This window comes from Babylonia areolata, chromosome 16 (genome assembly GCF_041734735.1).
Source record: "Babylonia areolata isolate BAREFJ2019XMU chromosome 16, ASM4173473v1, whole genome shotgun sequence".
Classification (NCBI taxonomy): Eukaryota; Metazoa; Mollusca; class Gastropoda; order Neogastropoda; family Buccinidae; genus Babylonia; species Babylonia areolata.
Window position 1 is genome coordinate 4,638,905 of NC_134891.1, and position 13,151 is coordinate 4,652,055.

Consider the following 13,151-nt stretch of genomic DNA (forward strand, 5'->3'; position numbering starts at 1 on the left):
TCTGTCTCAGTTTTTGTCGGTCTGTCTGTCTGATGTCTGTCTGTCTCTGTCTCTCCCTCTCTCTCTCTCTCTTTCTCTCAGTCTGCCTCTCTGTCTCTATCTGTCTCTGTCTCTCTCCCTTTCTCTGTCTCTCTTTCTGTCTGTCTCTTTGTCTCTGTCTGGCTGTCTGTCTGTCTCTGTCTCTCTCTCTGCTTCTGTCTCAGTCTCCCCCTCCCTCCCTCCTCCCCCCCTTCCTCTCTCTCTCTCTCTCTCTCTCTCTCTCTGTGCCCCTCACTATTCGACTGTTCCGACAGAGATGGATTGAACAAAGTGATGACAGAGACGACCTGTGACCCAGTTTCTGAAGCCTCTGACGTTGATTGGGACTTTCCGGACAACCAAGTTATCACAAGCATAGATAAAAAAATAAAATAATGATGATACTGCACTGCCTTCTGTGTCCAGCTGGTCATTGTTTTGTTTGTTTGTTTGTTTCTTCTTCCCCGTGGTTGTTGCTAAAAGAAAAACAAAATGTTTGGAATTGATATTACTGAGCACACGAAATTGTACCAATAACTTATCATTCTGATTCTGATTCTAATTCGAATTCTGGGTCTAATTGTCCTCCTCCTCCTTCTTCTCCTCCTCCTCCTCCTCCTTCTTCTTCTTTATTCATTTAATCATTATTTACCTATTTGCTCACTCTGAGTATGTATGTATGAATGTATGTACGTATGTACGTATGTCTCTCTCTCTCTCTCTCTCTCTCTCTCTCTCTTTCCCTCTCACGTCACACACACACACACACACACACACACACACACACACACACACACACACACACACACGAGGTCAAAATCGAAGGTTTTCAATGGAAGACTGAAAGAGTAGACAAAATGATCTGTTCCATTCCAATGACAAAGAGTGCAGACATTAAATCGCTTTCTTTTTTTTTCTTTTTTTAATGACAGCACAAACACCTCCCTCTCTCTGTCTCTGTGTCTGTCTGTCTGTCTGTCTCCCTCCCCCCCACCCCCCCCACCCCCTCTCTCTCTCCCGGCCTGCGCGCCTGTCTAGTCCTATACAATTTCCTTCATAGACGAAGAATGACAGAGAAATCCCGCACAGATCCTTTCAAAGCGCCGGATTCAGAGAAGAATGGACCAAGAAAAAAAAAAGAGGATAGTTTTCTTTAGCGTGTGTGTGGGATACATGTCCAATATCTGTGTAAGATAACCACCCGGTCAACATAATTATGTGCAGACCTGCCAGTCCCTGAACCCTCTCCGTGTGTATACGCTAGCAGAAGATCAAACGCGCACGTTAAAGATCCTTTAATTAATCCGTGTCAGCGTTCGGTGGGTTATGGAAACAAGAAATCGCCCAGCATGCACACCCCCGAAAACCGAGTATGGCTGCCTATATAGGGGGTAAAAACGGTCAAACACGTAAAAATCCCATTCGTGGACATACGAAAGCAGGATCGAGTTGCAGTCCACTAAAGAAGAAGAAGAAAAAAAAAGGTATTTGTGACAAGAGAGAACTCTCTTGCTCTGTCTGTCTGTATGTATGTCTGTCCCTGTCTGTCTTTTTCTGTATGTCTCTGTCTGTCTGTCTGTCTGTCTCTCGCTGTCTGTGTCTCGTGTGTATACGCAAGCAGAGGATCAAATACGCACGTTAAAGATCCTGTAATCCATGTCAGCGTTCGGTGGGCTATGGAAACAAGAACATACCCAGCATGCACACCCCCGAAATGTTAGTAATGGTCAAAGTTATGACCGCTGAACATTAATGGAAGAAGAAGAAGAATGTTTTATACCAATCAAGCGATCAACTATTCAACATTTCAGTGAATCAGTGATCAGTGAATCTACCAGACAATCCACCAACAAACGTGTTTGACACATTGTTCACGATAATGAACGTGTATGAAATACCAGTATTAAAGACCTCGGTCATGAGAGTACGAAAACAACATCATCATCAACAGTTTGTTCAGGGTAGGTGAATACATCTCTTCACACACACACGCACGCACGCACACACACACACACACACACACACACACACACGCACGCACACACACACACACACACACACACCCTTCCCTTTTGTTCTCAACCTACACTCACAATAATCGTCTCTCTTTCAAAGCCTCTGCAATAACAAACTCCTTCTCTCTCTCTTCCCACCAGTCTGGGCACGTTCTTTTGCCCGCACTGCCAAAAAAAGCTGAGGAGCAATATTGCTTGGAACACAAGGATCGGTTTGTGCTGAAGGACTCAGGTGCTGGACGAAAGTCTTTGTGCAGATCACAACTCCCTTTCTTTGTCACACTTGCTTATTCCATCAAGTCTCTGAGAGAGAGAGAGAAAAAAAAAAGACCCTCTTTTCGTCAACTGTGAACTCAACGGTTTATTGACAGGGATGGTGGGAAGGAGGGGGGGGGGGCGGGGGGGGGGGGAGGACGGGTGTGTGTGTGTGTGTGGGGGGGGGGGGGGCAGGGGGTAGTGGGTAGAGAGGCGAGAGAGCGGGAGGGGGGTGGGGGGGTAGTGGTGTGGGTGAAACACCTAGCCATTATTTGAACTTGCCATACATAACTTCCCTTTTCAACGGTTTTTTTTGTTGTTGTTTTCCATTTGTACAAGTGAATGTACTTTCTTTCGTTTGAAGGAGCGCTTCGGTTTCGGATAATTAATTTTGTTGTGTGTGTGTGTGTGTGTGTGTTAGTTATCGAATTCTGTTCATTATCTATTGCTAAGTGACTGGTAAACAGAGAGCAACAGGCATACATCAGGTTGAATGTTACGAAGAGAACAGACTCTAGCCAGTTTGGGAGAATCACTTGTTGACAGTAAAACATTTAAACCATTTTACAGTTCCAGCAATGCTTAAAATGGTTATAGTATAAGTCAGCGGCTTCACTTTTTTTTTTCTTTTCTTTTCTGACTACACATCCACCAAATATCCTCCATGACTTGAGATCGATCATATCTTTTCCCTGACTTGATAACTACCAAATTTCTTTCAGTTTCAGTAGCTCAAGGAGGCGTCACTGCGTTCGGACAAATCCATATACGCTACACCACATCTGCCAAGCAGATGCCTGACCAGCAGCGTAACCCAACGCGCTTAGTCAGGCCTTGAGAAAACCTGCACCTGCAAATTTCTTTCCTGACTTGATAACTACCATACCTTTTATTTGGATTGATAACTACCAAATTCCTTCTCTGACTTGATAACTACCATATCTCTTCTCCTTCTTGATAACTCTTATATCTCTTCTCTGGCTTGATAACTACGACATCTCTTACCCTTCTTGATAACTACCCGATCTCTTTCCTGGTTTCATATCAAATATCTTTCCTGACGTCTTATATACCAAATCTCTTTCCTTTCTTCATATCTAAACACATCTGCTCTCTGATTTTATATCTGCCAAATAGTTTTCCTGTCTTCATAATGTATTCCGGATAATTTTCCTAACTTCATATCTAACAAAGTTACTTCATTTCTGCCAGGTGTTTTCCTCTGCTATATTCATTTAAACAGGTTGGGAGAAAACCATAGCTCTTTTCTCTGTCGAGATGTTTCATGATTCCACGTGAAGCAGGTGTTGTTTTTCCTCTTTCCTGATTTCACATCTTCATCTATTTTTGGTCTTTGTTTATTTTGGTTCTCTCTGTGTGTGTGTGTGTCTGTCTGTCTGTCTGTGTTGATCTCTGTCTCTGTCTCTCTCTGTCTGTCTCTGTCACTGTCTCTCTCTCTCTCTCTCTCTCTCTCTCTCTTTCTCTCTCTGTGATTACCTATCACACCGTTTTCTTGCCTTCATATCTATCACAATTTTCATGGCTTTATATCTAGACTTCATGTCTGTATTTCTTTCATTTTTTTTATCTCTTGAATTCTTCATTTCGTACGTTCATCCTCTGTGTGTGTCTTTATCTTTGTCTGTTGTTTTTTTCTGTCCGTCCGTCCGTCCGTCCGTCTCTCTGTCTCTCTCTCTCTCTGTCTGTCTCTATTTCTTGATTTCTTCCCTTTTTTCGATCGTTTCCTTTCTATGCCTTTTTTTGGGATCAAACGCTTATAGTTAGTTAGCTGGTGAGTTGGTTAGCTAGTGAACAAGCTAGTTAGTTTAGTTTAGTTAGTCAGTCAGTCAGTTTGTTAGTTAGTTAGTCAGTTAGTTAGTAAGTTCGGTAGTGAGCAAGCTAGTTAGTTTAGTTTAGTTTAGTTAGTTAGTCAGTCAGTCAGTTTGTTAGTTAGTTAGTCAGTTAGTTAGTAAGTTCGGTAGTGAGCAAGCTAGTTAGTTTAGTTTAGTTTAGTTTAGTCAGTCAGTCAGTTCGTTTAGTTAGTTAGTCAGTCAGTCAGTCAGTCAATCAGTTAGTTAGTCAGTCAGCTAGTCAGTTAGCTAGTTAGTTAGTTGACCCCCCATAAATGATACCTTCTTTTTTCATCATTGGCTGCTTGCTTTTTTCTTTTTCTTTTTTATCAGCATCATCAAGCATTTTTTTCTTTGAAAAAGAATGTTTTGAAAACTGCAGCGTCTCAATCAAAATTAATTATCATAATTATATAGCAGAATAACAAAACAAAACAAAAAAAACAACAACAACAAAACAAAAACAAAACCACACACACAAACACACACACACACACACACACACACACACACACACACACACACACACACACACACACACACACACACACACACACACACACACACACACACACACAGCCTTTTACCCCTATCGAACCACACACACACATACACACTTTGCGGGTCTATCTGAATCGTTTCCCAAGAATCAAGGGGGATAAACCGAAGTGCTTGCCAAACAATCGAGTTACGCCAACAGAAAGGTACAAAGGAGATCCCGAGCTGATCGTGTATCTGGTGCCTGTATTCACACACGAAATTCACATTGTGTGTACAAACAGGATAAGGTTCCAGTGAAACATCCTCGTCGTCAGTATCTCATCTCAAACGTTCTGCTGTTCGCTGGAACGGCATAAACCCTGTCGTCTGAAGCTATATTTCTAGACTGTGAACGTCCAGTGGCTATTTGGTATTTTCGGTCTTATCAATACGATGGGGGTTCGTGTCTACGTTTTGTTCCTGGCAATTTCTTTCTTCGGGGACGCAGATTGCCAAGCGACGGTGAGTTTGTCTGCGTGTACGCGCGATAAGTTGATTGAGGTGTTCGTGTGTGTGTGTGACGGGGTGTTGGTGTTGGTGGGGGTTGGGGTTGAGGTTGGGGTTTAGGATGGAGCGGAAGTGGAAAGCGCAGTTTCAGTTTCAGTTTCAGTAGCTCAAGGAGGCGTCACTGCGTTCGGACAAATCTATATACGCTACACCACATCTGCCAAGCAGATGCCTGACCAGCAGCGTAACCCAACGCGCTTAGTCAGGCCTTGAGGGAAAAAAAAAGAAAAGAAAAGAAAAGGTGAATAAATAATAGATAAGCTTACACAAATAAATAAATAAATAAATAAGTAAATAATGATTGTAAAAAAAAAAAAAGAAAAAAAAGGAAAGCGCAGAAAGTGGAAAGGGTGGTGGGGGTGGGATGGGGAGAGTGGTGGCGGGGTGGGGGTGGGGGGTGTGGAGGGGGGAGGGGAGGGGGCAGGCGTGGGAAGGGGTGGGGGGTGGGGGGGTGTCGAGAGCTGGGTCAGTTAGTTGTCGCTGGCTGGACACCACGTCCACCGCTAAAGTTACCGTATTGTGGATACATGAGAGTGGGGGTGGGGAAGGGAGCGTGTCCATACTCCTCCTTATACATGTGTGTGTGTGTGTGTGTGTGTGTGTGTGTGTGTGTGTGTGTGTGACAGGAGGAAAGTCTTCGTTACAAATATCTGGGAGAGGTACGTGTCATCGCAAACAGGAGTCCTACACAGTGTGTAATTGTCTTGGTAACAGGAAACCTACCCGGTGTCAGTGTACGTTGTCATTGTAACAGGAGTCCTACACGGTGTCACTGTACGTGTCATTGTAACAGGAGTCCTACACGGTGTCATTGTAACAGGAGTCCTACACGGTGTCATTGTAACAGGAGTCCTACACGGTGTCACTGTACGTGTCATTGTAACAGGAGTCCTACACGGTGTCATTGTACGTGTCATTGTAACAGGAGTCCTACACGGTGTCATTGTAACAGGAGTCCTACACGGTGTCACTGTACGTGTCCTTGTAACAGGAGTCCTACACGGTGTCACTGTATGTGTCCTTGTAACAGGAGTCCTACACGGTGTCATTGTAACAGGAGTCCTACACGGTGTCACTGTACGTGTCCTTGTAACAGGAGTCCTACACGGTGTCACTGTACGTGTCATTGTAACAGGAGTCCTACACGGTGTCACTGTACGTGTCCTTGTAACAGGAGTCCTACACGGTGTCACTGTACGTGTCATTGTAACAGGAGTCCTACACGGTGTCACTGTATGTGTCATTGTAACAGGAGTCCTACACGGTGTCACTGTACGTGTCATTGTAACAGGAGTCCTACACGGTGTCACTGTACGTGTCATTGTAACAGGAGTCCTACACGTTGTCATTGTAACAGGAGTCCTACACGTTGTCATTGTAACAGGAGTCCTACACGGTGTCATTGTAACAGGAGTCCTACACGGTGTCACTGCACGGTGTCATTGTAACAGGAGCCCTACACGGTGTCATTGTAACAGGAGTCCTACACGGTGTCATTGTAACAGGAGTCCTACACGGTGTCACTGTATGTGTCATTGTAACAGGAGTCCTACACGGTGTCATTGTAACAGGATACCTACACGGTGTCACTGTACGTGTCATTGTAACAGGAGTCCTACACGGTGTCACTGTACGTGTCATTGTAACAGGAGTCCTACACGGTGTCATTGTAACAGGAGTCCTACACGGTGTCATTGTAACAGGAGTCCTACACGGTGTCACTGTACGTTGTCATTGTAACAGGAGTCCTACACGGTGTCATTGTAACAGGAGTCCTACACGGTGTCACTGTAACAGGAGTCCTACACGGTGTCATTGTAACAGGAGTCCTACACGGTGTCGCTGTACGAACACGAGCAGCAGGTGAGGAATCTGGGTCGTGTGGACTGCCCCAACGCCCGGCTGACCGCTGTGGCCACCAACAGGGCCGTGGGCACCCCGTCATGCAGCATCTGTTTCCAGGTGTTCCACACAGGTGAGTGTGTCACCTGGTGATGTGCTGGGCCTAACACACACACACACACACACACACACACACACACACACACACACACACACACACACACACACACACCCTCTTTGGGAAAGGTCGATCCATCAGAAAGTCGTTCACTAACAACAACAACCAGAAATATACCCTTCTCATTAAGAAGTTTACAAAAGAAATTAATAAAAATAGATTCCTAGACTGTACAAAGAAAAATAAAATATGTTCAACAGTATTTTCGTACACACGTATCAGGTTACATAATATGGTTTTTATGGCTACCATCTTTCTCGCCTTGTATTGAATTTCATTCTCACTCTCACACACACCTGCGATTATTATTCGTCTGATTCGATGCCTATTGCATTGACAAGACAGTGAAACACCTGTGTAGGTCGTGGTGACACATACAAGCTGTGATTATTATTCGTCTGATTCGATGCCTATTGCATTGACAAGATAGTGGAACACCTGTACAGGTCGTGGTGACACATGCGAGCTGTGATTATTATTCGTCTGATTCGATGCCTATTGCATTGACAAGACAGTGAAACACCTGTCTAGGTCGTGGTGACACATACAAGCTGTGATTATTATACGTCTGATTCGATGCCTAATGCATTGACAAGACAGTGAAACACCTGCGCAGGTCGTGGTGACACATACGAGCTGCGATTCCTTCCGCTGGGTTCTTTGAACTACAACCAGGACCAGAGTTACCAGGTGACCATTCAATGCACAGACAACGCCAACACCGTGCTCAAGACCATCCTCTTCTACCTGAGGATCGAACCCAACACCCCTCCATACTTCACCACTCTCTACCGTGAGTCTCGTCGGATTAATTCCGATCATGTCCGTTATAAATGATAATATATGTATTTGTATTCGTTTTTTTTTTCTTTTTATCACAACAGATTTTTTCTGTGTGAAATTCGGGCTGCTCTCCCCAGGGAGAGCGTGTCTCTACACTACAGCGCCACCCTTTTCTTTTTCTTTCTTTTTTAAAAATTTATTTTATCGTTTTTTCCCTGCATGCAGTTTTATTTGTTTTTCCTATCGAAGTTGATTTTTCTACAAACTTTTGCCAGGAACAACCCTTTTGTTGCCGTGGGCTCTTTTACGTCCTCTAAGTGCATGCTAGCACACGGGACCTCGGTTTATCGCCTCATCAGAATGGCAAAAGCGTCCACAGACCGCCTCTCAAGGTCTAGTGGATGGGGAGAAAACATCGGCGGCTGAGCCGTGATTCGAACCAGCGCGCTCAGATTCTCTCGCTTCCAAGGCGGACGCGTTACCTCTAGGCCATCACTCCACATGAGAAGAGGACACAAAAATTAAGAAAAACAAGTATGCGTATGTGAGTGAATAGTTGTGCGAGGGAGGCCTTAAGGATTGCGCGCGCACGCGCGTGTGTTTGTGTGTGTGGTTGTGGTGATGCTCTCTCTCTCTCTCTCTCTCTCCATATATATATATATATATATATATATATATATCCATGACCCCTCTCTCTCTTTAATTGTCACTGCACTTGTTCATCTTTAGAACGTGGTATTGTAACCTAAATGTCAAAAATGATTATTTATTAATTCATGATTGATAATATACATGCTGTTCAAACAGAATTATTTTTGTTATCATTTCGTTTTCACTTTATTTTATTTTATTTTATTTTATTTTTATTCTTTCTCTTTCGAGGGCTTGATGAAAAAAGCATTGTCTAGCTCACTCAGCTATCATTAGAAATTAGAATTTATTCAATCCAATTCAAACAATTCTCTCTCTCTCTCTCTCTCTTTCACACACTCTCTCTTTCTACCGGTGTGCGTGCATATATATATCTTTAAAAAAAAAAAAAAATAACAGAATGTCATGACATTCCAAGCATACAAAATTAAACAATGAAAAATACAATGTAAACCGATGACACTGCAAGCATACAAAAGTAAACAAACGTGTCTGTTGTTGATGGGTTGTTGTTGTTTTTTTAATGTTTTTGTTATTGGTGTTGTTGTTTTGTGTGGTTTTTTTTTTAATGGATATTTGTTTTAACTTGCATGTTTGATGACTCTCTGTCCAGATCTGCGTTTTCTGGCTTTAGGGTGTCTGGTTCTCTGTGTGTGTGCAGTGTCTCTTTCATTCCACTCTCGATCACGCTGTGCGTGCGCGCGCGCGCGCGTGTGTGTGCATGTGTGTGTGTGTGTGTGTGTGTGTGTGCGCGCGTGCTTGTGTATAGTGGTGTCATTAGTGCGTGAGATTGAAGGAAAATCATCCCTAGTTTCAAAGTTAACCCTTTCACCGCCAGTCAATTTAGAGTACAAAATTCCCTTGTGGTATCAACACAGAAAAGACAGTGGCTAAGAATAGGTGGGGATTCCCCCTGTGATGTATAGAAAATATGGCCTATCCTACCACAGAACATTAAGAGCAGTAGGTTCCTGGATAACAGACCAATGAATGGTCACCTTTCAGTGACATGGGTCCTCTACCACGCCTGTGCATAAATGCGAGCTTGGCGGTGAAAGGGTTAAAACACACCCAAGCGTGTGTTCCTTAGGTTTAACTCTCTCCATACGAACGGCGAAAGAGACGACGTTAACAGCGTTTCACCCCAATTACCATCATCAAAATATTGTCAATGTTGACAAAGATACCACAATTCTGACGACGGAAGCTAAAACTTGGGTCATTCAGACACCCACTGGACATCCGAGGGGTCTGTGTAGAGGAGAAGAGAGGACTGGCCGTACTGAGTGAGTTAATTCAGTCATCACTCTTTGTCTGTCTGCCCGCAGTGCACGAGACACGCCTGATGTCTCAGATGACCCGAACAGGACTCAGTGTCCATGGTTACTGCCAGGACTACGACATCGCCAACGGGGACATCCTGACCTTCACCCTCAGGTCAATGATCCCAAGGTCGTCTTACTTTACTCTGACGAGTAAGTGTGTGTGTGTGTGTGTGTGTGTGTGTGTGTGTGTGTGTGTAACAGAAACATTTTCTTCGCACAGATATTTGGGAAGGGGTGATAATCAACAACCATCTTCCTGAAGATCTAGTCATCAGCCCCATCCACATGTAATATGCAGCTTCTGTTCAAACGTGTGTGTGTGTGTGTGTGTGTGTGTGTGTGTGTGTGTGTGTGTGTGTGAGAGAGTTTGTGTGTGTGTGTGTGTGTGTGCGTGCGTGCGTGCATGTGTGTGTGTGTGTGTGTGTGTGTGTGTGTGTGAGTATACACAAGTTTTTATATTGATATGCACTTGTATGTATCCCAATTTCTACTGTATCTGTGTTTGTGTATGATGATTTTCGATTTATGCTCGTACCTAGTTATGTACTATCCACCTCCCCCCCCCCCCCCCCCCCACCCCCCAATATTCCTTGTGACCCCGGTACACTTGGTAATAAAGACATATTCTATTCTATTCTAATCAGTTTGAACAAAAACAAAAGCTTGTAAATAGAAATCATCAGAAACTGGTCGCAAACACTGCCAAAATACCCCCCCCCCCCAAAAACAAAAAAAAAAAAAAAAAAAAAAAACACGAATTACAACATGTGAAATGACATGTTCTCGCACAAAATCAAACAAAGACTTTTTCACCCTCAACCCAACACGCCGTGTCTTCGTAACATGCATATTTCAATATGACACTTGGAATTAACTCTTTCCATACGAACGGCGAAAGAGACGACGCTAACAGCGTTTCACCCCAATTACCATCATCAAAATATTGCAAGCGGAAGGCTCTTATACTGAAGAGGTGAATGTTGACAAAGAATACCACAATTCTGACGACGGAAGCTAAAGGTTGGGTCATTCAGACACCCACTGGACATCCGAGGGGTCTGTGTAGAGGAGAAGAGAGGACTGGCCGTACTGAGTGAGAAGGGGAAATCCCGGTGAATGCGTGTCTCCTTCAAAGCTGTGAAAAACAGGACGCCTGTCGGTGGACACGTATTTGTGTTAATGGTTTCTGATTATTATAATTATTATTATTGAATTGTTACTGTTAAATTTAATTGCATGTTAGTTATACCCCATGCCCCCCCACCGCCCCCCCCCCCCCCCTTTTTTTTAACGTCTAATATCACTGATAGTGAAAAGACGCTAAACAAAAGAACGAACGAACGTATTATCGCAAAACTGAAATCAATAATTTTCACACACACACACACACACAGACACAGACACACACACACACAAACACACACACACAGACACACACTTTCACTTACTCGCACGCGTACACAGTAATCCCCCCGCCCCCCTCCCCCTCCTCCCACTCGATTTTTTTCCATCCCTCGTCTAATATCACTTACAGTGAAAAGACGTTAAACTAAAGAACGAACGAACGAACGTATTATCGCCCTTGGCACGTTGTACGACAAACCAAATGTGTGTGTGTGTGTGTGTGTGTGTGTACATTCGGAGCACGTTTCCTCACCCTCTGTTGGTGTATTGAATAGTTTCACTTGCGGGTCATTATTTTGATTCATTCATTATGCATACCGTCTTTGGTTCCAGTCAGAGTGAGATGGGCGGGTATGTAAATGCTTTTTTTCTGAACAGCTGAAATGTGTGTGTGTGTGTGTGTGTGTGGTCGTCGTCGTCTTCAGTTTAACGTCTTTCCACTTGAAGTGATATTAGACAGGGAAAAAACAACAAACAAACAAAAACAACAACAACAACAAAAAACCCGTGGGGGTAGGTGTTGTGGGAGGGGGCGTGGGGGGTAAAAGTGTGTGTATGTGTGGAGGGTGAATAGGGAGAGACAACGTTAGGCAAAATGGAAACGATGTGTGTGTGTGTGTGTGTGTGTGTGTGTGTGTGTGTGTACGCGCACATATGTGTGCGTGTGTGGGTGGGTGGGTGGGTGTGAGTGGGGTGTGTGTGTGTGGTTGTGTGCGTGTGTGTGTGTGTGTGTGCGTGCATAATGGGGTAAGTTTCTGGACTGGTCTGTCTGATGTCAGAATGCTATGACTGTGCTGGATGGAGTGCTGCGCTACAACGTGAGTCTGGGGTGTGGCGGACGTGACCTTTCTCAGCTGCACGGCCCGGAACTGATCCCAAGTAATCAGGTCTTCTGGGTTAACTCACTCAGTACGGCCAGTCCTCTCTCCTCTCTCCCTTTAACTCACTCAGTACGGCCAGTCCTCTCTTCTCCTCTACACAGACCCCTCGGATGTCCAGTGGGTGTCTGAACGACCCAACCTTTAGCTTCCGTCGTCATAATTGTGGTATTCTTTGTCAACATTCACCTCTTCAGTATAAGAGCCTTCCCCTTGCAATATTTTGATGATGGTAATTGGGGTGAAACGCTGTTAACGTCGTCCCTTTCGCCGTTCGTATGGAGAGAGTTAAAGAACGCGAGGCAATCAAACGAACCTCAGAGAGAGTGTATCAGGCGACAAACGGGGTCCTAGTTCACAGGGGAAGGCGTCAACAGAAACGCCCCGATTGGACCTGTCGGAGAAAGTCCTTCAGAAGTTGAAACTCATAACAGGCGACTTCAGCCAAGTCTCACACTGAACACAGACGCAGACGGTTGAAATTTAGTCCAGCGAGTACACTTCGTAGGGGGAGACATTATGAAAGAAAAACGACAGTGTTTGTTTTAGTCCTACACTCGACGAGTAGGAATATGGTATTTCAGAACACACACGTTAGAAGTTCTGTGATTTAAAAAAAAAAAAAAATCGTTTTCAATGGACAGGCGATTTTGGAATTCACAGATTCATCTTTTTCGAAGTATGTACAGGACAGACGAGGTGCTTGGATCCGCGCATTACAAGTGCTGCTGATATTTGTATTTGTATTTCTTTTTATTACAGCAGATTTCTCTTTGTGAAATTCGGGCTGCTCTCCCCAGGGAGAGCGCGTCACTACACTACAGAGCCACCCATTTTTTTTGTATTTTTTCCTGCGTGCAGTTTTATTTCTTTTTCCTTTCGAAGTGGATTTTTCTACAGAATTT